Source organism: Phocoena phocoena, chromosome 1 (genome assembly GCF_963924675.1).
Source record: "Phocoena phocoena chromosome 1, mPhoPho1.1, whole genome shotgun sequence".
NCBI lineage: Eukaryota > Metazoa > Chordata > Mammalia > Artiodactyla > Phocoenidae > Phocoena > Phocoena phocoena.
Genome location: NC_089219.1, coordinates 171437934 through 171458173, shown reverse-complemented (window position 1 = coordinate 171458173; position 20240 = coordinate 171437934). Strand labels below are relative to the sequence as shown.

The window sequence follows — 20240 nt, the reverse complement described above, 5'->3', positions numbered from 1 at the left end:
AACAAAAGAAAAGAATTTTATATCCAGCAAAACTGACTTGCAAGTATAAAAGGTTCAAACAAAGTGGCATGGATATAAGCAGGAACTGAAAAAATATTGTTCCCATGAGTCCTTTCAGAAGAACATACTAGAGAATGACCTTCAGGCAATCAAAACAATTAGGCCATCAACATAGGGATTAGTGGTGGATATTAAAATATGTAGTTAGCTGTAGAATTAAGCCTGGAAGGAGGCTAAGAAGCAGAGGGCAGAGTATCTAATGGCTACATGCTCTGACAATGTAGATATAGCACAACTATTTAAAAATGAGGGAAGGATGGGGGTACTATATGCAAAAATAAGCTTAATGTTTTCAGTAACTACAATGGTCCTAGTATTAGCATTGTTCTCCTGAGACTATTGTGCACATAATATAGGATAAAACAAATGAGTAATTACATGATACTCTAATTCTATTATTCCCCTGTGTCCTTAAGAATCGACATTCTTGGACTTTCCTGGTGGCGCAGTGGTTAAGAATCCACTTGCCAATGCAGGGGACACAGGTTTGATCCCTGGTCCAGGAAGATCCCACATACCGCGGAGCAACTAAGCCCGTGCACCACAACTACTGAGCCTGTGCTCTAGAGAGCCCGTGAGCCACAACTACTGAGCCCACATGGCACAACTACTGAAGCCCACGTGCCTAGAGCCCATGCTAAGCAACAAGAGAAGCCACCACAATGAGAAGCCCGCACACCGCAACGAAGAGTAGTCCCTGCTCGCCGCAACTATAGAAAGCCCACACACAGCAACGAAGACCCAACGCAGCCACGAAGACCCAACGCAGCCATAAATAAATTAAATAAATAAATAAATAAATAAATTTATATTAAAAAGAAGAATCAACATTCTTGGGGATGGAAGGATATATAAATGTAATGCAGAAGAGGTGAAATAAAACTCTATAATCTCAAATTTGGAGTATCAATATGAACTCATAAGTTCATAAAATATGTAGTAAAATAGACTATAAAATATATCTATCATTTTAATGAGATTTTGATAGATAGATGGATAGATTCCCAATCCTGTCCTTTACAAAAAGTTAGGAAACAATGACCAACCCAGCAGCAGTGAGCATCCTTAGCACTCGGACTGTAACATTTCTCACCTAGAGAAACTAGGGCTTCTTGCAGAAATGGGTGAGTCCAGATCTAGGGCAGGAAATGTGCAAGATAAACCTGGAACATCTTGTACGACCAGATAACAAGGAAGTTATCAAAGGCTTTTAAGGCAATGATCAAAGGACTCAAGAACCAACTTGTAGAGGTCCCCACTGGCTAGAGTGGGACAATTTGAGCTTCAATAATGATTGTAGCCTTGCCAACCACCACCAATAGTCTAGCCAAAGGGATCAAACCAGAGTCTGATCCAGTCTCTGGATCTAACTGCCAATTTGCAGGACAGGCAGGGGCTGAAGAACTTGTCTGAATGCACTATGAGTGTGTAGTTGTGAAAACTCAGGCTCAGTGAAACTCTATAGGTCAAACGGGCTGCCCAAGTTCCTCAATAGATAAATTGTAAGGAAATGAAAGGGATTAAGAAGGAACTTTACAGATTGAAAAAGACTAAATTGTATACCAATTTTTTTTTTAATGGGCAAGACTGAACATAGCGTTTGCGGGTGCCCACTGGGTAATAAACATGTTTCTAAAAATATAATGAGGTGACTATTATAATGGATAATGGTTACTTATGGGGGTACAAAGGTCTGTGATTGGGTGAGGCACCTGGAGGGGTTTCTGGAGAGGCAAAGTTCTACTTCTTGTCCCAGCTAGTATACAATATATATACAATATACATAACCAGCACATACACACACATATATGTACATATATTTTATACAATATATCTATAATATATAAATATACAGAGCATCAGGACATGCATTTGACTCATGTCGTTTTCTCTATTTGTGTTTCATTTAGAAAAAAATATTTTTCTTAAAAAAGACTATGAGTTTCTCGCTGCCATCCAATCTCCCACTGAGAAGGCAATGCAAAGCACATGGCTGAAGTGGAAAAGAATGCTAGGAAATGATGACTGAGTGAAGGTCAACAAAAGCCTTTGCCGAGTTACATTTAATTTGAAGATACTATAGATCCACTTAAAGGTTTTTATGAGTCCAGTGATTTCCCCTTTCCTCTGAACTTCTTAAACATTTTTTTTTTTTTTTTTTTTTTTTGTGGTACGCGGGCCTCTCACTGCTGTGGCCTCTCCCATTGTGGAGCACAGGCTCCGGACGCGCAGGCTCAGCGGCCATGGCTCACGGGCCCAGCCGCTCCGCGGCATGTGGGATCTTCCCGGACCGGGGCACGAACCCGTGTCCCCTGCATCGGCAGGAGGACCCTCAACCACTGCGCCACCAGGGAAGCCCTCCTCTGAACTCCTTAATGTCTCCATCATTTATTTGATTCTCATATTTGTATAATTTAGCTAAGCGAGCTAAAGAAAGATGGTGCCAAATAAATCCTGGCCAGAAAACTGTAGTCTTACCTGGCTGCAGAGGGCTGGACCAGTGCCGTTATTGTGAGTAAAGCCACACTTACCCTGTTCACTGGAATTTAATAGAAACTTGCTTGCTGTGTCATACATATTAAATTAACTTTATCCAGAGATTTTTGCCTTTCTACGCATCTAAATTATTCTGTTTCTCAGGGAATATGCTAGGACTCAGGAGAAAAGAGTCAACTTTGAGTCATAAAATCAAAACCACATTGAACACTAGAGAGAGAGAGACAGACACAAGGGAATAAATACCTCTGGGTATGCCTAAACAATCAAAACAAATGTACAGGTATCTTCTTGAGACTGTGGAGAAGATATCCCTTAGAAATTATTATTTTATATCCATTATTCTAATTTAATATCTAACTTCCATAGATAGGCTATTTTACTTAGCATGCCAAATATTTTTAGTGACCATAAGAAATAATCATAAGAGATTTTGTGGATTTGTTCTTTTTTTCTCCAAAAGGTCTTAAGTTCTTCCATTCCAGATTATCCATCCAGTGGGATTATCAGGAGTTAATAAGGTGGGAAATGCTCCTTGTTTAAGACAAAGACGAAAACGAAGCTTTTAAAATTGCCAGTGTGTCACAGTTAGGATAAAATGGCCTGTCAATCACCAGAGTAGAATTCAACCCCATATCACAAAAGCACTCCTTCCCAGTCCTTTTAGAAATGGATGGGGTATTGAATCACAAATAAAAACCAAAATCTAACAACAACAAAAAAGGAAGATAATATAAATCGAAGTAGCTAAATGCGTGTTAAGAACCAAACGTGATAGGCATGAGTGTTACAAACCTTGCAAGAGCCCAGGACCGCATTCACACTTCCAATTCAGAGGAAATAAATGGGCTCATCCCACCCTTAACTCTGGAATAAAAAGACAGTGGCACAGGACTGCAGAAGAGCCAAGCCCAAATTCACAGAGGTTTTATTAGAAACAGGAAAAGGTCAGTCCTCATCTCCCAAAGGAATGTCCAGGGCTTGTCAGAATTATTACTCCAAGATAGTTTCTTTATTAAATTCACTGTGCAGGAATACAGAGAAAGGCTGGGAGAACTAGAAAGACATGGAAAGTCTTACTTTTGCCCCAGAGTAAATGGAATGCAAGATACAAGGAATCAGCATTCTCTTCAATGAATCTACAAATCAGATATGTTTTGAAACCTAATCCTTAATGAACTAAGAAATCACGTCATTAAAGAACCCACTAATGATAACTACTTCATCTTTGTTCTTTCCCCAAAATAAGAGTGATATGCCAGGTATGACATTGGTAACAACCTCGCTGCTAAACAAGAACATGAAACCACCATTTACTTTTTAACCTCTGCTCGCTTCTAGTTAAAATCAAGGGTTAGTTAATGAATTAGTTTGAGTGAATTTATAGATCGAGGACAGCCCAGCACTGCCTTGTTCAGCAAACATTTTTCAACATGGGCGGTCACGGGGGAAAACCTCAAGCCCAAGTTTAAGTGGCAACTTAAAATGGATTCCCGAGACACCCCCGGAGTGTGAATTAATTCTATTTGTATTAACATCACTCAGGGTGCCGCAGCTGGTTTTTCATGACGCTCCGGCACTCTCTCCCCAGCATTTTTATCATGAAAATAACCATGTTTTGAAAGCTGGGGCATCCTGTGTGAGAGACTTTTTACAAGAGTGAAAAAAAAAAATGCGAAGCTGAACATGTCTGCCCTGGTCTCTGCCTAGGAAACATCCTAGCTTTTCAACGGCAAGCCACCTTTTGGTGGCAGAGCACAGGGCACCGTATTTCATTTCAGGGCAGTGAGAAGGTTGAGTCATCTGCTTTCTTTACATTTCAGATCACACCCATGGCAGAAAGATCAACAGATCCGGCCGCTCCAAAATAAGCCCATCACTCCATCGCTCAGGACACGAACCCAAAAATGCTCCTTGTAAGGAGGTAAAAAATGAAAGCAACACCTAGCAGGGAAAATCTGTCCTCGAGAGCTACCATCAAAGGGGAGTGTCAGAGGTTGAAGTCCTTCTCTTTGGAAAGCTGTTTGCAAACCAGTGCTACTGTTTTAGTGGTAACAGAGCTGAGGCCGGTTTGCAGCAGCAAAAACCAGGTAGAGACAAATCCTTCCTTTTGGTTTATAGTTTCAAATGTTACTTGACATCCAACACTCGTATGGCTTAGAAATGAAAACGTCATCTGGTTTGGGTTGTACTTCTTTCCCTTCTGGGCTTCTGACGGCTACGTCAATGAAACTAACATGGTTACAGAGAGAAGGAAAGAAGGGTGGTGAGAATCAGGACAGGCTCCCACTGCTTAATCAGCCCTGGACCAGCCAGGCACCTGTGCAACCCCCCCTTCCCTTCCTCAGCCGAGATCTAACAGCGGCATCCATTCTGGAGGAGTATCTGATGTGGGGCTCCGGGGTCTCACATGCTGTCACCCTTCCTCTCTTCCTCCTTCTCTAATGGGTGCTAGAAAAAGCCTAGGAGAGTGCCGTTTCCGCAGACAGGGAAAAGAGGGTTGATATGCTTTACAGAGTTATTTTTATATTTAATCCAAGAGCAAGAAAGGACTAAGCAACCCAGCTGACTCTCAAAAGCATTTTAGGAAGTTGGCAACGGAAGAGCCATCTCCTGCTCTCTCCTCCTGTGAAGGAACGGTATCTGGCGTACAGATATGTTCGTCAAAGATATCAATAGCACAGATAATTAAGTTAGCGCAGCAAACCAGCTCCATGCTTTGAAGTGTTGGTACAGTTGATGCGTTAACCTTTCCCTCACCTGAGAGGCTAAGCCTACAATCTCCTCACACATGTTAACAATCTTGTGACCTTTGGTCCACCCTCATTATCACATCATTTAGGTTACCCAACCACCATAGGGCCAACCATAAAAAGGGCTGCTTATAAACTGGGGGAGTGAGTTACTACGCTCAAAGACAGGCTCCTTCAAAGTGAGAAGAACCTTCAACTAGAAGAGTTAAAATTCTCTAGATTTCTCTCTACTGCTGCGGAACGGAAAGGATATCACAGAGGGAGAAAGGATGTTGGCAAACCCGGCGCTCCCCAAACTCTGAAGTGTATCGGAATCCCATGAGGTGTTTCTAAAAATACAAGTTACTGGAGCCCACCCTCTAGAGATTCCTATTTAAAACATGGGGCTAGAGGCATGGAATCTGCATTTTAGTGAGTACAGAGGTTGAGTCTAACTTTGTAGACCTCAGATTTTTTAGAAAGCTAAGTAGTGAATGAGTCCAGTTTCTTAAGACTCCAGAAGTATGTACTGCAATACACACATTATAACCCCAGTAATAGTAGCATTCCAGGCCTTCCCTCCACAGAAAACAAGAGTGGCCAGGAGCTTGAAAAAAGACTGAAGGTAACATGCGGATAGTATTAGAAGTTCTCCAAAGCATGGGCATTCCTTATACATTTTATTGAAACTTGAACAAAATAAACTATGAGTTGCACATAAGAAATCAGTCTTTAGGGCTTCCCTGGTGGTACAGTGGTTGAGAGTCCGCCTGCCGATGCAGGGGACACGGGTTCGTGCCCCGGTCCAGGAAGATCCCACATGCCGCGGAGCGGCTGGGCCCATGAGCCATGGCCGCTGAGCCTGCGCTCTGCAACGGGAGAGGCCGCAACAGTGAGAGGCCCGCGTACCGCAAAAAAAAAAAAAAAAAAAAAAAAAAAGAATCAGTCTTTAGGCACAGAGAAGCCCACTATGAACAAATGAATGGTGACTATCCTTTGAAACAGAAAGGGATAAGGACCATGAGAACTGGGCCTCTTTCTATCCAACTTTCTACCCCACCCCTATTATGCCGGTCTCCCTGCAGACTCTCCAAACTTGAATATATCCCTACTGCATTCTATTTTGGGTTTTCAATGAGGAAGAAATCAAGCACTAGAATGTCACTTTTCCCCAACTCTAGTACCAGGCTTGGGGACTCTCTGCTTAACAGGAAGGCCTTTTACAGTAAGAAAAAGACAGGGGTGTTTCAACTGCTACTAGAAAGATAAATAGCCTAGGATATCCATTAGTGCCCCATAAATACTGCTGCTCAGAATACTGATATATTCCTAGTTATTTGCGATGTTTTCCTTTCCGGTTTTCTATGGCAACTGAGGTTTAATACAACAGGCCAGTTTGGCAAAGGTAAGATGTGTAGCTATGACGAACTTAATTCACTGGACTCAGAACCCTCAGAAGGTGTGAAAGCAGCAAATCTAGCTAACTTCCCAAATCCCCCAGAAATCCCCACTGGGAATATGACTTTTGAGGTGGCATTTCTAGGGAAGATTCCATGGTTAAATATGTTCTTGGAGAATCTACCGTGAGGCTTGCCTAGAGAAACTGTACTTATTTTTCTTTGAAACATGAGGTTTTAAGTGGATCAAACCCACCCCGATGATGAAATTTTAAAGGGAGAGCTCATATCCCCACTACAAACTCTGGAGATAAGACAGAGAAAGCCAGAGAAGCTCATACGGCCACAAGTATGAGTGACCACTTCATAATTTACAAGGCTGAGCTGCAAGGGATATTCACTCTCTGTCAGTTACACACAACCGGAAGACCAGTTCAGTTGAGAATGGTTACTGGAAAGGAAAAGACAGACAGGCGTGGAACCGGGTACAGAACTGGCAAGCAGAGAGTTATAAAACCTTTTTCGTTTTCTCCCTCTAGAAGCAAATATAAACCTGCTTTACGATGACCATCCTAACTTCTGAGAGAAGCACTTTGGCAATAACGGCCCCATAGAATAAAAGCTTGAGGAACCAGGGGCATTTAGAACGATAAAGCCTTCTTCTTCCCAAACGTACTGTTGTCAGTGCCGCCACTGCTCTGCTCCTTACAATTCCTTCCAGGAGCTCACCTTATTTCTACAGACTAGAGCACGGATGTGTCTGAGTACTGAAGGGCACAGTCATGATACCTCCTTGGTAGAGCTGCATTGAGGATGAGCTGAATCAGTAAATGGGAAGATGCTCTGGACAGCACCTGGTACACAGCAAGCTCTGTACGAGTCATAGCTATTGATATTGTCACGACGGTGGCTGTTATATGTAGTTCAATAGCCACAATGCATATATTACATTCCAAATATTTTTAAAGCAAGCATATGACTTGTTTGGATTTTTCATCTTTATTCTACATCCCATGGGGAAATTTTGAATCATGAAATTGTCCATTTAAAAAAAATCTGAGGGGCTTCCCTGGTGGTGCAGTGGTTGAGAATCTGCCTGCTAATGCAGGGGACACGGGTTCGAGCCCTGGTCTGGGAGGATCCCACATGCCACGGAGCGACTAGGCCCGTGAGCCACAACTACTGAGCCTGCCCGTCTGGAGCCTGTGCCCCACAACAAGAGAGGCCGCGATAGTGAGAGGCCCGCGCACCGCGGTGAAGAGTGGCCCCCGCTTGCCACAACTAGAGAAAGCCCTCACACAGAAACGAAGACCCAACACAGCAAAAATAATAATAATAATAAATTAATTTTAAAAATCTGAAATTTTGAAGCGACCCACTTTCTCCCCTACCTTTCAAATTTTGGAAGAGCAAGTCTTCTCAATCTCAATACTGTTGACATTTGAGGTTGGCTAATTCCTTGTTGTGTAGGGAGCTGCCCTGTGCACTGAATAATGTTTAGCAGCATCCCTGGTGTCTACTCACTCCATGCCCATAGCACACTCTTCCCAGTTGTAATAATCAAAAATGTCTTCAAACATTGTCCTTTGGGGGCAAAACTGCCCCTAGCTGAGAACTGCTGGTCTAGAGCCATTTTAGAAGCAGACGAGTAAACTACAGACGCCAAGTTCTCTAAAATATGCCTCAAACGTAAGATGGTGTGCCCCTGCCGGGGATTTCATTCATGCTACAAATAGCATTTTACTAGCAGTGAAGTGAAACCCAAAGCCTGACGGGGACAGTGAGATACTTAGCACTAACAAACTATGGTGAGCAAAACAGTACAAACTTCTTCACATATGCAAACTCAACATTTAATTTTCTGCAAGATTACCCACAATAATTACAAAATTTCTATAACACAGCCTTAAAAGCTTGAAACTCTGAGATCCATAAGAATTGATCTTTTATCTTTTACCTTTGCCATGTACTGTGTCTGTGTAACATAGCAAATGAATGGAAGCAATATTTTCTTCTAATTTCTAGGAGTATGAAAGTGAAGCTTTACCAAAATTAACTTGATTATTAACTAATCCAATGGAGAGAAATAGAGAGCAAACCTCTAGCGTACAAACGACATTTTGATTTTAAGCATGCATCCTTCAGCTGAAAATGTTTGTTGTCCATATGGTGATAGGAGTTTGACCTTCTAAAAGTAATGCTGAAAGATTAGCTGGTAGCTGCTTCTGGTTAAAAATGATTTGAAGGCAAAAAAGTCGGCATCTATAGGACACCAGTGTCTTTACTCTGCCGGTAACATACAGTACTTTTGAAGCATTAGCGGTAGCTTGAATGGACTTCCTAGCAGGAATCTACGGTCAAATGCTGAGTAATGCCGGATCAACTTGAAGATTTCAGAGCCATTATAAAATACGTAACTTCCCTGTCATAGTCTTAGAATTAAGCCAGACCAAGAAATTCACCCTATTATCCAGAACTGGGTTAGGATCTTATTTACCTGATGTCAGTAAAATAGAGCTCGTATGAGAGAGGACTCACTTTTCTTTTCACCTTCTAATATACACATGACTTACAAGGTTTCATTCCAAAGGGAAAAAAAAAAATGACACCCATGTTTTAACAAAGTATCAGGCCAATGCAGTTTTATCCTCTGGTTATTAATCGCTCTGATGAAGGAATGTTGCACCGTCCACCCACATCCTGGATCTCATTTAGTTGTCCCTTCACATTGAAGACGATATTACTGACAGGGATTATGCTCCTATGACATGGTAAAGTGGGTGGGACAACAAATGAACAGGAACTAAGTCTGCGTGTACAAGGTCATTTCTCTTTTGCTTAGAGATGCCTCAATTCCATTTTCTGAGAAGCAGGGAGTGTATTTCCACTCAACTACCCGACCTAAGATAGGAAAGTCTGGGGACTGGGGCTGGGGGGTGGGGGGGAGAAGTCACCTGCATCCTTTATGAGCCACCCAGGGCGGCTTCCCTTTTCCTGCCCCCCATGGCCTTCATCTTCTTTTGAGGATAAAATCAGAATCTTTGTACCATCCTGAAGCCATATGTACCACACCCACCAAAAAAAAAAAAGACATCACGAGTTGTTTCTTCTAATATTTTCAGGACTGATTTTTCCTCTTCCTAATGTCCTTCCCACTAATGTCATCAGTCCTACCCCACACCAACCCTCTTCCAAGACTGGATTCTCTAAGAGGTAGGAGCGATCCAGATCTAGATGTCAGAAGACTCAATTTTGAGTCTTCTGCTCTCTTTTTAACAAGCTGTGTTAATCTCAAGAAGCCACTTAATCTTGCTAGGTTAACTCAGCTATAAAAGGGAAATGATAATTTGTGACATCATAAACTTTCACTACACAAATATCATGTATTATTAGAAGAAATACTTAAATCTAGAGGGAGTCATTCTGTATGTTATTTCAGTGGACACGGTAAGAAAACAATTGTTTATCAACAAGCACAGTTATTCTCAAGCAGCTTTTCTCAAAGCTGGTCGTATGGTTCCATGACCTTCTAAGGCAAAAGGTCAAAAGCCACCCCTTTTACCGCTTATAATCCTTCCTCTCCACCTCCATCATTTAAACACTGAAAAAGGGTAATTGGACAGTTACCATTTTTTTCCCCAAGAAGGACCCTGGGGTTTTTGCCCAACTAACTTTGGCCTAACTTTAGAGATTCTGCTCAAACTGATTTAGAAGGTGGTCTGACCTTGGCCTTAACCTTGGAAATTACAAAGATTTCCCTTTTCCCTCTTTTCACTCTGTCTTGGACTGCCTCTCATTTCTCACACAACAGTCTGGTACCTCCCTTTTTTCCTGGTCCCCTGTACTTACCAAAACCCAATTCTTCAAAACAAACATGCAGAGCAGGAAGTACCTCTTGGAAGGGAACTCCATCTGCTTTACAAACAGAGTGCCAGTCGGACATATCATGGGAGCAGCAGGCAACTCTCTGGGGAAGACACCATAGCATCTGGTGGACCCCAGGAGGCTAAAGCGCAACAAGGCACAGGATTCTCTCCAGTGCCCAGCCTGGATTCTAGGGAAGAAAAGAACGTTGTAAACTATAGCCCGTACATCATTCCTTAAAGACCAGTTGATGGTATTCCAGATTTGAAGGCAAGAGCAAAACCTGCATGAAAGGATCAACCCCTCTTTCCGTTTCCAAGAAAGGCCCTCATTATGTACACAGGTGTGACTTTTCCATCCAAGTGTCCCCAAGTTCTTAGAAGTTGATTAAGCGATAACCATACCAATTAGAAGAGATCATCACAGGAAAGAGAAAAGTCTTTTTCTGGAGGGTCAAAAACCAGAGAATGACTTTCATATCTGTTATCAACTACTATGGTCTTAGGGAAATAATGTAACCCCTGCATAACTCATTTTCTTCATCTGTAAAATTGGGAATACAAGGTGACTGACATAGCTCACAAGTTTTTTTTTTTTTTTGAAAATCCACTCAATAAGAGAAGTAAAAACGAATTTTAAATAAAAAGCATTAAATATCTAATAACACTTTTAAACACCTAGTCTTCTGAATATAGATTAATCTAACTTATGTCTATAGTTGCAGAACCACAACAGGACTTTAGAAAATCTCCACGTTAATGTCTATAAAAGCTAAAAGACAGTTCTAATATTATTTGTCTCCGTGTCAGTGTACCTATACTTCTCTCTCTTTATGAGTCTATATCATTGTATGAATCTTTATGTCTCAAAAGGCGGCAAAATGTAGCAGAAAAATGCACTGGATTTAAAGGCAAAATACCATAGTGTAAATCCCCAATCCATTATTTCTGGTTGTGCTGTTTTGGACAAAAGAAGGTCTAAAATGAGGAAGGTGATTCCAGACCATCTACCTCCGTGACTGCTTGAATGTTAAATGACAGGCATGTACTTACGCCACTGTGTGTCTGTCTCTCTCTCTCTTTCACTCTCCTCTTTCTCCTTTTCTTTCTCCTCCTCATTATTCATTATCCTTTTCCACCTCTGTCTCTTATCTCTTCCTGTCCTTAAAAATCAAATTAAAGTATATTTCCAGATTTTTCTGATTATCGAGTAAATAAATTAAATTGCTTTTTACTGTGATCATCTTCCCTGTTTCTAGTTTGAGTCTTCTGAATGTCCTAGAAGAAAGCCATTTCATGATTCTTGGGTCTCTTTCATTCCAGAAAATACACTTTTCCCACCACCTCTGCAAACTGTCTCCAACTTAGTGAGCAGTGTAGGGGAGATACGTAAAGAAGATTTTAAACTGGAGGCTCTTCTCTGTCACTCACTAGCTGGGCAAGTTCTATCACCTCTTACAGGCTCTATTTTCTCATTTGTAAGATGGAGGTAACTATTTCGTAAGAATAATGGGAGAATTAAATCAATTAAGATACCATTTAAAACACATGACATAATGCCTTTTTCAACGGTTAAGTACATGATAAAGGCAGCTTGTACTGTGTGAAAACTAAAACACAGTTTTATGTATTAATGATACCATGGTTAACATTAAAAATGACAATTTTCAGAGGGAAAAATTCTCAAGGTAGGACGCTGCCCCATCAGATAGCTTGGAGACAAAAACGTCTAAAAATTGCTAACACTAGGGCTTCCCCGGTGATGCAGTGGTTAAGAACCCGCCTGCCAACGCAGGGGACACGGGTTCCATCCCTGTTCCTGGAAGATCCCACATGCCACGGAGCAACTAAGCCCGTGCGCCACAACTACTGAGCCTGCGCTCTAGAGAGCCTGCGAGCAACAACTACTGAGCCAGTGTGCCACAACTACTGAAGCCCGTGCGCCTAGAGCTCGTGCTCTGCAACAAGAGAAGCCACCGCAACGAGAAGCCCGTGCACCGCAACGAAGAGTAGCCCCCGCTCGCCACAACTAGAGAAAGCCCGCACACAGCAATAAAGACCCAACACAGCCAAAAATAAATAATATTAAAAAAAATAATTGCTAACACTTACTGTGTGCCAGACATTTTTCTTAGTACTTTTCATGTGTTAACTCGTTTAATCTTCACAACAACAGTATGAGGTGGGTACCACTATGACTCCAATTAAAGATGAGGGAATAGAGATTAAGAGTGGTTCAGTTACTTCCGTAGGTCATCACAGCTCGTGAGTGGTTGAACCAGAATTCAAACCCATGTATTCAATAGTTCCAGGTCTGGGATGTAAAGCACCTTTCAAAATCATGTTTCTCCAGGAAAGACGGCATCTTCTAGGCCAACTGGTATTTTGCCAGTAATTTGTTACCAGTAACAAAGTACTAAAGTCTGCCGATGATTTTCTTTTTAATTTAAATGAGTGTAGATGCACTTCTAATGGCACCAACTCTTACTCACCCACATTTTGACTTCCTCTCTAGTGTGGGAAAGAAAGCAGTGCAATCCAGACTAAAGCTCTGGGGACTCGTGTATAGTCCTGGGCTCATCTGTGGTATGTACACCTCACCGATCAGCATCTGTCATCACCACCACCACCATGATCATCACCACCATCGTGTTATTATTTATTGATCATCCTATACCAGGCACGCAGTAATTCTTCACGTACGTTTCTCTGTGTGTGTTAAAGCAGAAGAAAAAGGTTGAAAACCATTGAGCTACTCTATTCCAGATGCCTTCCTAAAGCCTTTCCTCATAATTCTACCCTACACGAAGACTCTACCACCAACCTTGAAAAAAAAAAAGAAGAATGACGATAATATTTACTGATATCTATCTTGTGTCAAGCATAAGCTTAGGTACCTTCCACATGTAATCTTATTTAATCCACACAACAAACCTAAACTATAAGCATTATTTTTATTGCTTAGTTATCACCATTGATTAATTATTCTGATCTCAATTTTACAGTGAGGAAAACCACAGCTCAGATGGCTTGGTATCTTTCCCAAGGCTCACAGAGCTTCTAAATTATGGCTTCAGGGTTAGAACGAGACCTATATGACTCTTTTGAGCAATCTCTTTAAGATAGTCTTACTATTCCCTAAACCGGATTTTTTTTTCCCAATGTGATATTCACTGAAAGGCAGGAGCCCTCAAAAGAGTGCCATCCTGGGAGTCAGACACCCCAAGTTCTAGCCCTGGTTGTACAACTCATAAGTTGTGTGACTTTGGACAAGTCATTCATCCACCTAATTTTTTTTTTTTTTTTTTTTTTTTTTTTGGTCACACCACATGCAACATGTGAGATCTTAGTTCTCCAACCAGGGATCGAACCCACACCCTCAGCAGTGGAAGCGTGGAGCCCTAACCACTGGACATCCAGGGAAGTCCCCATTCATCCATTTAAAATGAACAGTTTCCAGCTCTAATTCTACACTCTCTGATCTCCCCAAAATAGATACCAGACACCCATCCTCACTCATATGATATCGGATTCTAATCTCAGGCTTTCTCTCTGCCCTTTGAAGAGAAGATTACAGAGAGGGGCCCGCTGCATGAGTGCACTTGTTGACCAGGCCATCAGACGAGGGTGGTTAAAGAGAAAGTTGGCTGGGAAGTGTGAGAAAGTCATCCACCTTGCAGCTGTCCCGGCCTGAACACTACCATGGATAAACAAGAGCCCCTCTCTAGAGATTCCTGCTGGCACCTTGTCTTCATTCCTTTCTGGAAAAAAAAAAAAAAAATTCATATCCCTGTGAAGAATGTATTGCCTTCGACACGCAACTGCCAAAACCCCGACTGTAGGCAAAACCCATCTGACAAAATCCCTTAACTGCTTTGATTCCGATCTTAAAGGAGATTAGTTGTTGGAAGGTCACAGAGAAACCAACCTACTGCACATTGCAGCCTGGGGTTTCAAAGCTCTCACTACTAAGGGGATCTCCATACCCCATGCCCCTTCCCTCCATGCCGTTTAATCAATGAATCAACAAATAGCTACCGAACGAGGCTTCCCTGGAGTCTGCAGGTCACTTCAGATGTGCTTCTCCAGTTCAATAGCGGGAGAAAGAAAAACAGATTTTTCTGACTCTTCTTAAAGTTTCCATTTATAAAACCAGGACTAACATAAAAAGACTGTGGGTCTCCTCTCCCTCTTTTTCTGTTCCCTGAACCCTTCTGATTCACAAAGAAAAAGTAAATGCTATAGAGTTGAGAGAATATACAAGAGATAAAAGGAGGGCAGGAGAGAAGGAAGGAAGGAGGGAGGGAAGGAAGGAAAGAGGGAGGGAAGGGAGAGAGAAAGGAAGGAGAGAATCAGAACCTTAGATTTCAGGAAGGTCAAAGGACACAGTAAACATGTAGACAATCCTCTCAAGATAAACCATAATGGAAAAGAATATGAAAAAACCGTAATGGAAAGAATATGATAAACCGTAATGGAAAAGAATATGTATGTCATAACTGAATCCCTTTGCTATATGCAGAAATTAACACAACATGGTAAGTAACTATACTTCAATAAAATTTTTTAAAAAAGAAATGTCTCTTTGGTAGTGTCTAATTAGCTAGCCTGTTAATTATTACTGCTCTTTAGTAGATATGATTATCATTGAGAACTAGTTACCACTAGTTTTAAGCTTGTAGGATGTAAGCTTGTACGATGTAATGATGAATATCTTATACCTCTAGGTGTTTTTCTGCTCTCAACTCTAGCAATAGGATCATAGATAAAATGTGCATGTTACCGCAATAGCCATAGTTACTAGAAATCATAAATACAAAACAATTAATTGGTTTTCCTGCATAACTTGCATGAAAATGAAAAAATACATGGCAAAAAGATACTACTTTAGGCTTTTAGCAAATGTTATATAAAAACACTACACTAGGCTACAAACTAAATCACCATCTCCCGAGTGATGCCCAGTTACTGCGTGTACCAACTGTCACTAGAACAGGACCAACCCATGATGGGAATCTTGTCTTTTTCTGACCCAGCATTTAGAGCGGGATTCTACTTCCCCAAATGTTTCCTCGGTCAAAAATAATAATGAAACTAGGAACAGCTTATGAAGCACTTACTATATGCCAGACGTGGTGGGAAACAGTAATACTTTCTATGCATTAGCTCAGTTAAGGCTTTCACCCACCCGCTGGTGTGCATTACCCTGCTCAATCTACAGATGACAAGGTGGCAGCTCAGAGAGATGGTCACTTTGCTCAAAATCTTAAGCATAACGAGGTCCAGAGCAAAGACTCTAACCCACGTCTGACTCCACCGTTTGTGCTTCTAACCACCTTGTAGTTGATACTTTATTCCTGTTCTTCAACGTGGAGAATCAAGGCTGGGAAAAGTAAAAATAATGTATTTTATTATCATTTACCCAAAACCTCACCTGGACTTGGTGTTCCCCTGTCAGCTTCAAATTGCTCCTCCCTGGCCCCCAACATGAATGACTACAGTTTCTTCTTTTGTTTCTTTTTGATAAGCAAAGCTAATATTAGAATAGCTAACAAACCATGCGACCACAGACAACTAAAACATTCTGAAGAATTCTTCAGTCTAAGCATGCGATGAGGCACTCCAACATCTTAAAAATCTCATTTTAAAAAAAAAAAGCTTAAATATAAGTACTACGTTAACACTCACAGGTATAAACAAAGAGTCCACTAGATAAAACTCCTGAGTGTATACAGAGAAGGCTGATGCTCTGATCTTACTGAGCTTCTACATTACAACCCCCATGCTTTTTTCATGTGCCGATGGGGTCTATCGTAGTGAAGGTATTAATAGAAAAATAAACGCCCCAAATTCTTTTATTCAGTATGACATCTATATGTGTACAATCACGCATCTATTCAGAAGTTCCTGCATGGTAAAAGGAGGTGAAATATAAACACAGCATGATCTTTTGTTCCAAGATGATACGATGATTTCGACCATCTGTGCGCAGAAGGTGGTATGGCTCAAGAGACCAGTTCAGGTCTGTTTCACCTTGACACACAACACATATAGAGACAGACCTTTGCTCAAGGTGCCTGGGGTTGTCTGCGACAGTGGCTCTGAGCCCCATTCACTCGTGCACACTAGGTACCAACTAGGGACCACCCTCCAAATCTGGCTTCTAAGCGCCCCTTTTTCTCCCAGACTCTGAAGACTAGAGTTTCTTCTTTCATTTCCTTTGACTAAGCACAGCTGGGATCAGTACCAAACAAGCCATGAGGGTAGCACTTGACACAGGTACAGTGTGCTAATGTTTCTTGGTTGAAGGCACGTTTACGAACGCTACGGTCATTTTCGCACACGGAAACCATTTCTACCAGAGAAATGCAAATCGTATTGTAAAAGCTCGTCCTTGTAGAACTCAGCAAAGGTCTGCGTGGATGCAAACCTAGAGGTTAGACACAGCACTTCTCCCGGTATCTGCGTGTGTTCATTACCATATTGCAGGAGTTGCTTCTAAAGCCAATAAGAGTTTTCAGAAACACCGAGGTTACGAAATAATCCAGAGGCTTCAGAAGGCAGAGAAAAGACAGTTGCATCCCGTAAAAGCTAAGGGACAAAATGACCTATTCCTCTTACATCAAAGCTTGAGGACTTCTAGAACACAATTAGCATGACCTTCCATGAAGGAAGCCCAGGAAGACGCAGATGTCCTTCTGGTTTCTAAAAAGGAAGGTACTTACCGTGAAAATCCACCAGTCACCACACTTTGCCCAGAATTACCCTGGCCACCCTTCTCCACGGAAGCAGAGCATGGGACCTGCCAAGTCTGTGGAGACATCTACTTGGGTGGGTTGGGAATAGGCGAGGTGGGGGAGAAAAGACAGACTTTCCCTTTAAAACTGAACAGAAGCTGATACCACATCACATGACCTTTTACCGTAATTTCTATTAAAATCATTTCATGTCTGGTTGCCTCTGCTCTCCTGGCTCATTTGTATTGTTTACAACAAGTCATTGCACTGGCAGTGAGTGGTGGCTGAATCCATGGTTACCCGTTTTTACATCCCCTAGTTAAATGGAATGCAGCTCTGCTGTGGGTTTCAGGGAACCAGCTCTTAAGAAACCACAGTCCAGCTATCAATCAGCCTAATCTGAGAGAAATTAATCTTATAAACCTAAGTATTGGTACGTATTAAAAATTGATAGCAAGGGGGCACGAGCTTTTACTGGTTGGAGTTATGAAAGTGGACAAGCTGACATCTGACTTAGAGCCTCAGAGTATTCAGTCTGTGGTCTCCATCTGACAGCCATTCACGTTGTGCAACTAATACGACCACCCTTTACAACAAACCCACCCACCGCCTCCCAAATTCTGTGAGCGTTTCTTTCACTGGTGGTTCTTAGGATCCAGAGAGTGCCTAAACACAGGTTTAACCAGACTGCAATCTAGCAAAGTAACTTAAACGGATACACACACGCCAGTAAAACATCACACAGACAGCACTGGGTAGGATTCAATTAAGACAAAACCTCAGCGGAATGCTCTTTATGAGTAAATGAAAACTGCAAACTAATATGTTTTATTGAGAGCGAGAACGGTCCAAATTCATTCTACTGTCCATGAATTTAGGTGGTTAATTCTTTTAAAAGCATTCCCCAAAGCAAACTTGTTTCATAAGATGCACATGCCCAGCAATTATCATTCCTAATCAAAATTTAGAAGTTTTATAGTTTAATGCCCACCATCACCATCCCACAAGTCACATCTCCATGCTAAATGAGAACAGCAAATAGTTAAAGCTAACATATTACATACAACCCCATCTACTGCAAAGTCACTGTATCAGAAGCTAGAATTGATTTGTTTTCTCAGAACGGATTGAAAATGAATGTAACAAAACGTCGGAAAAATCCCTCTTGCCCTGCTAATCGGATATTGTATAATGGTTGATTGCAGCTCTGCCCTGTCCTCTTGCTGCCTAAATCATACATACTTACACGTTCTGGGTTCTTCCAAGAGTTTGGTGCAGTTTCAAGGACAAATGTCTTAAGGAAGCCTCTCTACTGTGCTGCAGGGAGCCTAGCTCGGATCTGATGACAAGAGCACGGTGCTCAATCTGACAACAGAGAAGGAAAGTTCCTGCGTGGAGAGGAGGTCTTGGAAAGTCTCGGGGTTAAAAAGGCTGCTTTAAATGTGCTGGTTGATCTGCTCCCTGGTTGTGTATACACAGTAGCAGCTGATCTGTGTTTGCAGCCCTGCAGAAAGGAACCTTTACTGAAAACCAATGGCATCACATTTCAGCGGAGCTCGTGCCAAGGGCTGGAGAGCAGAGCCACCTTTGACAACTTCACACAGTTCAACCCAGCAGACTTACCACAGATCGGGGAGGAGCATGGAAAGCATCGCCCCTCCCACCCCACCCCAGGTTTCATCTCGACTATATTAGCGCAGTTCCTGGGAAACTAAACACTGTTACTGGCTGGACTCTGCTAACAGTGCAAGGTATTCTCTGGACTTACGTTAAATATAGTCCCTAATCTCTGCTGTCCTGACCTCCTATGTACTGTATTTTCACAGAATTTTTAAAAAATGAATCCCAATTTTTAAAATGCATTCCCCTCGATTTCTTATACAAACCTTCAGATCCACAGTGGGTTAATACTAGTCCTGTGTTGAGTATTTCAGGCTCCCTGGACATTGCTCACAAATAAACAGAGGAAAAACTAACATAGGATTGGGGATGGGGGTACCTAGTTCTCTATTCTGCTTTCCGAATTCAGAGGCTGGAGTTTTCAAATTCCTGTTTGGTTGGGGGCCATCTGATTACTGTTGATTCTAAAGTAGGCACAACTGTAAAATTTCACTCCAGTAGAACCTACTGATCGAATAAGGCTGGTGGGATGTTAGGGGCAGGCAAGCCATGCAGAACGTGAATATGCTGTTTGGTATTGGCATCACCTTCTTTACCACCTGATCATGGAGGAGAATGGAAATTCCAGACCTTGCCAACTCTGAGAGGCAAAGTTAAGAGAGTGTACGAGACAGAGGGGGTTCAGAGACTTGGTGCGGATTGCCGGAGAAAACTTAATCCAAGTCACTGGTTAACCACTTCAGCATCTGTGTGTGCCTCACTGCCCCTCCTCTCCCTTCTGTCCCAATGACAAGTCTAGGTAATGGTATATTATGCGGTATTTTCTCACGATTGTGCATCTTACTTCAAAGGGTAGAAATCAGGACTGACAGTTCAACAAAAGGCCACGTTACATGTGTCAGGCAGTACAGGGAAGTATTCTCCTACTTCTCTGAAAGCTGGCCCATGAGCTGCCTGGGCAACTGGTAAGTTATCCAAGGCCTTTGCTTTTCATTTTGCCCACACTAAGGTTGAGGTGTAATGATAATTTCCGACCCTGTAGTGTAATGATAGCTTCCTAACCTGACCCTACTACTTTCTACCTACATGAGATTGGAGTTGCTTAAAATCTCTGAACTTCTGTTTCCTCATCTATGAAATGGAGACAATATATATCTACCATACAAGATTATTGGGAAGATTTAAAGAATAACAGAGGTCAAGGGCTGTCCCCAGTGCCTGACATGCATGCATTTGCCAACATTTACTGAGCCCCCTCTCAGAACCAGGCCCAGTGCCAGACTCGGGGGTACAAGGTCAGCTGAGACACGGCCCCTACTCTCAAGTGCAATGCTA

At 42.0% G+C, this 20240-nt stretch overlaps 1 protein-coding gene across 1 annotated transcript in view; it reads right to left on the bottom strand.

Moving 5' to 3' along the window:
- ESRRG (estrogen related receptor gamma) overlaps positions 1-18726 on the bottom strand; it is a 583686-nt gene extending 564960 nt beyond the window's left edge. Inside the window, exon 1 of the mRNA XM_065892087.1 lies at positions 18532-18726. The gene's annotated coding sequence lies outside the window, so the exon portion shown is untranslated. The remainder of the gene's footprint in view (positions 1-18531) is intronic.
- Positions 18727-20240: the final 1514 nt, after the last annotated feature.